Source organism: Schistocerca americana, chromosome 2 (assembly GCF_021461395.2).
Source record: "Schistocerca americana isolate TAMUIC-IGC-003095 chromosome 2, iqSchAmer2.1, whole genome shotgun sequence".
Taxonomy (NCBI): Eukaryota; Metazoa; Arthropoda; class Insecta; order Orthoptera; family Acrididae; genus Schistocerca; species Schistocerca americana.
The window spans coordinates 1001547395-1001556846 of record NC_060120.1 but is presented as its reverse complement, the minus strand read 5'-3'; the positions used below and the strand labels follow the sequence as shown (position 1 = coordinate 1001556846).

Sequence of the window (9452 nt, the reverse complement as noted above, 5' to 3'; positions counted from 1 at the left end):
ACAGGCTCAAATGGAAGATAATCTCGTGAGCAGTGCAAATAATAGTAACAAGGTGAGGGGACAATCCTCCTTCAGTTATCAGTAACTACGAAGCTCATGATCATTGTTATTCTCATTCGGGATTTTATTAAAAAGACTGGGACAAAGAAATGGCGAGGAAGTTTAACGAACGTTTACTAAATTGCATGATTATATTGTTGATTTATTACTCCACACATCATGAGACTCTCACTATTTCACAAATATCTATTACTAGTGTCAAGTGGACTCTATCATTTACCTAAAACGACATATACATTTCGGAATGAAACATCTTGGCTATAAATTAATCAGATACAGATACAGGTCGATTTATCAGAGTGTGGACGACGAGACGGATGTCAGGATCAGAGCCACACGTGTGACAAACACAAGAGATGCATGCTTCTGTGATCTGACTAAATTGGAACTTATGATAGGACCTAGAGCACACCGCGGTGCAACAAAGAGGTTTGCGTTGTTCGCGAATTTGTCACTGACACATACTAAAGTACAAAAAGGGCACGAACCTTCCACATATGTGCGCAACCAACTTCTTACTAGCTCTTCTTTAAAACATGGCCCAATTAATATTATGGGAACGGGCACATTTACCATAGGGCACTTGGTGGTGGATGGACAAAATGCACGTCACGTAAAACTCATAAATCCGTCAAAATTCGATTTACGGGGGCATATGGGGATTCATTGACCGCTGAAAATTTGGGTCCGCGTAAGAAACACTGTTAAAATGACATAGCGTGTAGTTGGAGTATAAATGGTGTTTGATAGCCAAAATCTTTCAGGTGCGTAAAAATATTATAGCTCCGTCAAAATGCGATTTAGATGGGTATACGGGGACTCACTGAACTCCGAAAGAAAATATCTGTCTTATAAACATAGTTAAAAGGAGTTTGCAGGAATCTTGGGAACATGTGGTGCTGATGGCCAGAATCTATCAGTTGCATAACATCATATAAAATCGTCAAAATTCTTTTTAGGCGGATGTGCAGGGACTCAATGAATCCAGAAAGAAAAGATCTGTGGGATAAACTTAGCTGAAGTGGATTACCATGAACTCTGAGTACGCGTGATGGCTGATGGCTAGAATTGGGACCAAACGAATGAATAATAATGTAATTTGCAATGCAATGCACTGCTACATCTTTACGCTGCAGATTCTAGCACAACACTTGGGTCTAGCGGTCACTTCTTAGAACAAAGCATGATACGATCTGTCACATGAATTTACACTGAAAATGCCGAATAACCACGATTCGCGAATAGTACAAATTTTCACAATGAACTACTTATTGAACGACTTATACGAACTAACTGAAATACCAAGTTAGATACAGTGGGCGTACAAAAGTTTGGAAACACTAAAAATACAACACATTACAACCCCTAATGTGGAGCAGGAAAACCGTTGGCATTCAGAACAGTTTCCAGACGCCTCGGTTAAATACAGGCCTGATGCCTTTCAAGGGAATTTTATACCATTCTCCCTGCAAAACAGTGACAATTTCGGAGAACGATGATGGACGTAGACAGCGATTACGCACCTCCCTCTCCAAAGTAGACCACAAAGGCTCAAAAATACTGACATATGGGAGTTATGATGGCCAGAGGGGATGGGACAACTCACAAACCCAGACCTGGATTATGCGAGCTGTGTGAACAGCGACTCTTTCTTCTTAGAACACAGCATCAACATGGGGGAACAAACATTGTACCATGCGATGGACCTGGCCAGCCATAATGGTCACATAACCCTTGGAAGTAATGTGATCATGCAGAGTAATCATGGGGCCCATGGGATACCATGATATGGCTGTCCAAACCATCACCGAACCCCCGCCATGCTTCACTCTCAGGATGCAAACTCGACCAGAAGATGGAAACAGTGTGAAACAAGACTCATCCGAGCGACTTTCATCCATTGCTCTATAGCCCAAATTGTACGGCTTTGAACCACATTTCCGACCACCAGCATTTGCGTTACTGATGTTTGATTTTAGAAAACCAGGCCAGCCTGAAATTGTCTGCTTATGGAGCTCTCTTCGTGTTGCTTTTGTGCTGACAGGGTTTGTGAGTGCGTCATTCAGTTCTGTAGCTAATTTTTCAGTTGTCATCTTACTTTTCGTCACAATTGTCTTGAAAGATCATCTGCAACAAGCGCGTAACAAACACATTCGACCACATTACGACTTAGCGGACGATGTTTTTCCAGTTTCCCAGTATGTGTTACAAACATTTCATATGGTGTCTTTTGATATACTGAACACTTCAGCTAGTTTGGTTATGGGACCACACACTATAAGAGTACCAACAATTCGCTCACATTCGAATTCATTTAGCTCCAACACAATGCACAGAACAGTTACTACGACTGACACTTGAAACATATTGAAAATATTGCACAGGTGCTGTTTGTGGTCAAATGGAACAGTACAAAATGAAGGCTTGGGTAGATTCTGCGTTTATGTTCAAGCATGTATTTCTCACAGTGTTTCCATAATTTTGTCCAACCCCTTTAAGTTCACAAAATACTTTGTTCATGATCTGAGACCAGAGCAAGCCAAATACATCCGTTACTTGTCAACCCCAGGTGTACAGTGAGTTATCAACGAGATGACGAAAACACAGCCATTGGCCGTTATTTCGTCTAGGTGAAAAGAGATTTTCACACACACACACACACACACACACACACACACACACAAAAATTGTTCAAATGGCTCTGAGCACTATGGGACTCATCTGCTGTGGTTATCAGTCCCCTAGAACTTAGAACTACTTAAACCTAACTAACCTAAGGACATCACACACATGCATGCCCGAGGCAGGATTCGAACCTGCGACCGTAGCAGTTGCACGGTTCCGGACTGCGCGCCTAGAACCGCGAGACCACCGCGGCCGGCACACACACACACACACACACACACACACACACACACATATATATATATATATATATATATATATATATGACCTGTGTCTCGCCAGACTACACACATTTTCTTCAAAGTCCACACCTTTGCGAACCATGTGCGGGAACATTTCGCAGTATTCATACTTCGGTCCGAATCGTCCTCGTCCATCGTGTGTAGCAGTCTTGGAATTCACAGGTTCCACTTCGCATCCTTAAGAATGCTTCTTACACTTGGCTACATCATGCCACTTTCACGATCTCCGTTGGTTCAACAATTTTTGTGATGATGAGATATAATTTCTGCAACATCGCATACTGGACGCTGGAGTTGTACCTGTTGGTAATCTACCACGTGTTGACTACTGGACAACTGTAACAGCTCCGTCGGCTTCGAGGTTGTCATGAATAGAGGCAACTATTCGACTTGTTAGTGGCCGCGTTAGAAACTTTGTTCTGCCACTGCCGTTCTACGTCGTGAATGTCCTAATCCTTCCAGTACCGCTTCAGTATAGCCCTGTGTTTGGCAACTACAACCAACCTAAGCCATTATTGCCACTCAGCGGTCTCCCATAGTTGCGTCATCCCTCACCACCCTTACATATGAGGCGCAATTTGTCAGCACCCATGGAATATTTAATAGTTACACTGCACTTGCGCATGAGATTAGTTACTGTAAGTCATTTTTATCCGCAATTATTAAATACAAGCAATGAGTAGATTTACGCTAATCTTCCTTCCACATCTTCTGAGTGAAATTGATCTCAAGAATATGGAAAACGTAAAACACTTCAAACATTTTTTTTTCGTTTAAACATTAATCAAGAAGTTTACTATAAACGTCTAAATACATACATTTTAAAGTTCATAATATAACTCCTAGCCTAGCCAAGCACCGTCGAAACAGAAGGAGTTTGCAAGACTTGCTTGAAAACGTTACATTTCTGCATTGCATCTCTGGTGAAGTCAGTCATAACACATCTTTCATATCACGCGATATAGTGAACGTGCCTGAATTGATTCTGCTAAGAGAGATATCAATAGAGTACAGAGACTCAGCAACATATATATATATATATATATATATATTAAAGGTCACTCTAAAACCGCACTTTATTAGTGGATAAACTATTTATGGTTGCTAACAAATATCTAAAAAGTGTATTTCTGGATAATGGACACTTTTCTGGACCGACGTAAGCGTTTGAACATTATACATACTTATTATGATTGTTGTTGTTGCTGTGGTCTTCAGTCCTGAGACTGATTTCAAGCAGCTCTCCATGCTACTCTATCCTGTGCAAACTTCTTCATCTCCTAGTACTTACTGCAGCCTACATCCTTCTGAATCTGGTTAGTGTATTCATCTCTTGGTCTCCCTCTACGATTTTTACCCTCCACGCTGCCCTCCAATGCTAAATTTGTGATCCCTTGATGCCTCAGAACATGTCCTAACAACCGGTACCTTCTTCTTGTCAAGTTGTGCCACAACTCCTCTTCTCCCCAATTCTATTCAATACCTCCTCGTTAGTTATGTGATCTACCCATCTAATAGTCGGCATTCTTCTGTAGCACCACATTTCGAAAGCTTCTATTCTCTTCTTGTGCAAACTATTTATCGTCCTAGTTTCACTTCCATACATGGCTACCCTCCATACAATTACTTTCAGAAACGACTTCCTGACACTTAAATCTATACTCGATGTTAACAAATTTCTCTTCTTCAGAAACGCTTTCCTTGCCATTGGCAGTCTACACTTTATATCCTCTCTACTTCGACCATCACCAGTTATTTTATTCCTCGAATAACAAAACTTCTTTACTACTTTAAGTGTCTCATTTCCTAATCTAATTCCCTCAGCGTCACCAGACTTAATTCGACTACATTCCATTGTCCTCGTTTTGCTTTTGTTGATGTTCATTTTATATCCTCCCTTCAAGACACTGTCCATTCCGTTCAACCTGCTCTTCCAAATCCTTTGCTGTCTCTGACAGAATTACAATGTCATCGGCGAACCTCTAAGTTTTTATTTCTTCTCCATGGATTTTAATACCTACTCCGAATTTTTCTTTTGTTTCCTTTACTGCTTGCTCGATATACAGATTGAACTACATCGGGGAGAGGCTACAACCCTGTCTCACTCCCTTCCCAACCCCTGCTTCCCTTTCATACCCCTCGACTATTATAACTGCCATCTGGTTTCTGTACAAATTGTAAATAGCCTTTCGCTTCTTGTATTTTACCCCTGCCACCTTTAGAATTTGAAAGAGAGTATTCCAGTCAACATTGTCAAAAACATTCTCTAAGTCTACAAATGCAAGAAACGTAGGTTTGCTTTCCTTAATCTATTTTCTAAGATTAGTCGTAGGGTCAGTATTGCCTCACGTGTTCCAACATTTCTACGTAATCCAAACTGATCTTCCCCGAGGTCGGCTTCTACCACTTTTTCCATTCGTCTGTAAAGAATTCGCGTTAGTATTTTGCAGCCGTGACTTAATAAACTGATAGTTCGGTAATTTTCACATCTGTCAACACCTGCTTTCTGTGGGATTGGAATTATTATATTCTTCTTGAAGTCTGAGGATATTTCACCTGTCTCATACATCTTGCTCACCAGATGGTAGAGTTTTGTCAGGACTGGCTCTCCCAAGGCCGTCAGTAGTTCTAATGGAATGTTTTCTACTCCCGGGGCTTTGTTTCGACTTAGCTCTTACAGTGCTCTATCAAACTCTGCACGCGGTATCATATCTCCCATTTCATCTTCATCTACATCCTCTTCCATTTCCATAATATTGTCCTCAAGTACATCGCCCTTGTATAGACCCTCTATGTTCTCCATCCACCTTTCTGCTTTCCCTTCTTTGCTTGGAACTGGGTTTCCATCTGAGCTCTTCATATTCATACAAGTGGCTCTATTTTCTCCAGAGGTCTCTTTAATTTTCCTGTAGGCAGTATCTATCTTGCCCCTAGTGAGATAAACCTCTACATCCTTGCATTTTTCCTCTAGCCATCCCTGCTTAGCCATTTTGCACTTCCTGTCGATCTCATTATGATTATACATACTTATATAAATGACAAGCTGAGTACTCAGCATTGACTGGGTGTGTATTTACTCCAGTCTGCTATTAGTTCGCCTCCTACTTTCCCCCCTCTGTCCGTCTCCTCCTCCGCCCTTCTCTTTCCACGCTATCCTGCTCACTCCAATATGAGGCTGATGGTTCTAATCCCATAGGATTTCTTTCCACACCATAAATAAGTTTGTGCCAAATTTGATTGAAATCGTTCCAGAGGTTTAGGATGAGCTCTTTACCCATGGATTTTCCCGCGTACCCACATATCAAATGTATTTCATGTGTAATTATAATTAAAATATTTCATCCTGCAATTTTATTTTCATGTAGCTGAATGTTTGTGACGTGATATTTCCTGAACTGTGTGCTGCACAAATGGTTCAAATGGCTCTGAGCGCTATGGGACTTAACATCTGAGGTCATCATTCCCATAGACTTAGAACTACTTAAACCTAACTAACCTGAGGACATCACACACATCCATGCGGCCGGCTGTGTGCTGCACAATGATATCATTTTGCAGGTACATCCAGTGGTACAGTTGGCTACTGTTGGCGAAATGTGTTGTGAATAGAGTTAGTAGTAAAGAAATAATAACTTAAATCGTCACTCCCACCCTTGCCCGTGCTCCAACCCCTTTGATAGGTAGGTGGTTCTTAGCGCCACAGAGATTATTTCCAGACAGTAAGTGATGTGGGTCCCGAGTTTAGTTGAATTCACACCATTGGTTTAGGAGGACATGTAGAACATACATACATACATATATCCACTTTTATAATATGTGTGGATTCTGTGAACTGAGCTATTTATTTGAAAGAGAGATGATGATGTTTGAGGGTGTTGAAAGAGAGAGATACACTAACTATTGCAAATTTCATTAAGGAAGAAGTACGAGGGCCTGCAGAAAAGTAATCTTTCGGAATTTGTTATGTGAAAACACATACGGCTCATTACATAAAGAATTTTTGCTATCGTTCTATAATATATCTTTGTTGTTCAGTTCTATATATTTCCAGTCCTCTACCGCTAGAGAGCTCCGAACTGTAGCGTGTAACATGGCGGTGTGTAATGAATCTATGTCGGGTCGGTGCGCGAGGAACAGCGTGCTGTAGTTGAGTTACGAACACGAAGAGTTCGTCCACACATGGAAGACCCTCAATTTCAGCATGGCAATGCCAGACCACGCACGAGCGCTATCACATCGGCAATAATCCGACGCTTTCGGGTCATTATCTTCGATCATCCTCTATACAGTTCCGACTTGGCTCCATCCGATTTTTATCTGTTTCCAGAAGATAAATGGTTCAAATGGCTTTGAGCACTATGGGACTTAGCTTCTAAGGTCATCAGTCCCCTGGAACTTAGAACTACTTAAACTTAACTAACTTAAGGACATCACACACATCCATGCCCGAGACAGGATTCGAACCTGCGACCGAAGCGGTCGCACGGTTCCTGACTGTAGCGCCTAGAACCGATCCAGAAGTTAAAGGACGCCTTCGAGGACTTCACTTTGATAGTAAGCACAGGCGAGGTTGTGACTCGGTCATCAAAGTCAAGCATTCTGCAGTGATAGTATTAGCAAACAGATATCTCGTTGTGAGAAATCTGTTCGTCGCCAGGGTGACTATGTCGAGAGACAAATATGTAGATGTGAGGAATAAAGATGTAAATGTTAATAAAATTTGTTTCATTTAAAAAATCTTTACGAGTTTTCACATTACTTTTCCGCTGGCCCTGCTAAAATTAAAAGCAGTAGTTAGTGTACCTAGTTATTTCAGTACGTTCCTGAATTCAAAATCCAACAGATGAGACAGGTTCAATAAAACTACATTTTCAGCACAGAGAGACATGTCATTGATGCCACAGCTCAAATTACAGGAATGCTTAATTGACCACAATAAGACCTATTACATGAATCAAGTGAGTCAAAGGAGGACCACGTCACTTAAGATCTTTGAAGGAAGCAGTAGTGTATCTGTTCTTTTGTAAATTTATATTACGTAACTTTTTTATGACATGTTCTACATTCCTGTGAATCTATACATGTCATGGATCTATAAAACGAAAAGTCTTTCTGTCTACCTCTCTACAGTTAGTTAGAGATGGTACTTTTCACTATACGACAGCATCAGGATCAGTCTGAGGCTCTTGATGATCAGACCTGATAACTTCTATATGTACACTGTTACGTTTTGTTGGAGTACATGCAATATTGCTTTCGTTTGTGGTCGACATTCGCATCTAGTCAAACTTACTGGCTTTGAAGAGTCAAAAGTTCTTCCAAACAATTATAAATTTCAAAAATTTCTCCATATGATCAGATTTTCATTATTAGACGCCAGTGTGTCGCAACGGAAACGCCTTTGAGCAGTGTACGCAGACGAAACGTAGCTATTCTGTTTGAAAAATGATGCGCGTGAAAAAGCTGTGTTTCCTGAGTCAAAGCTGATTCTGTCAGATGTGGCCGAGCGGTTCTATGCGCTTCAGTCCGGAACCGCGCTGCTTCTACGGTCGCAGGTTCGAATCCTGCCTCGGGCATGGATGTGTGTGATGTCCTTTGGTTAGTTTGGTTTAAGTAGTTCTACGTCTATGGAACTGATGACCTCAGATGTTAAGTCCCATAGTGTTTAGAGCCATTTGAGCCATTTTTTTTTATTTTGTCAGAGGAGGGACTTCTTTCAGAGCAACACCATTAAACTTAGAATAAGCTCTAGGATTCTGGAAGAAATATACGTTTGGGTATATGTGTTTCTTTGTATACGCCCTAAACTTTTAAACGTAATGCACCAGCGTTTTTTTCCAGTTGCGTTAGATTGTTTGCTGCATTATAGATCTTTGATGTGCCTGAGTTTGGAAAGGGGCTAATTCGACATCATGTTCGATTATAGAAAGTAATCGAAATTATGTCGTACTGGCGCCTTGTTAGCCCTGAGCAGTCCAAGCAAGTTTTTTGTGAATAGAGAGAGATGAGACGATAGTATGGCATTGTTGGCCGGGAGGCCCGATCCGGGGGAGTTGGGCCGCCGTATTGCAAGTTCTCTTTATTTGACGTCACATCGGCGACTTGCGAGTCAATGATGATGATAATGATGAAGAAGGACACACAACACCCGTCCCCTGCCGGGAATCGAACCCGGGCCCCCTGCGTGGTAGGCGGTAACGCTACCGCTACGCTACGGAGGCGGACTGTTTGTCAATAGTAATTGACCTTATTTCAGTATTTCCCATTTGAGAAGGCACGTGGGACTCGATGTATGTAGTGGTTGGATCGTTATGGTTAATTGCATTTTCAAACACAGAATTTTTCCTTCTGTTTCTGACCCAGTAAATCAACCTAAGTCTTGCAACTACGGGAAATCGCCATTTTGCTGTGCTGTAATGTGCAACTGAACTAACTGAGACTGGTTTTCATGTGGTAAAAAGACAA

General features: G+C 41.4%; 1 non-coding gene across 1 annotated transcript; it reads right to left on the bottom strand.

The window, feature by feature from the left end:
- Positions 1–9136: 9136 nt before the first annotated feature.
- Positions 9137–9208, bottom strand: Trnag-acc. The gene has a single exon. It is a non-coding gene; the product is annotated as a tRNA-Gly (tRNA).
- Positions 9209–9452: the final 244 nt, after the last annotated feature.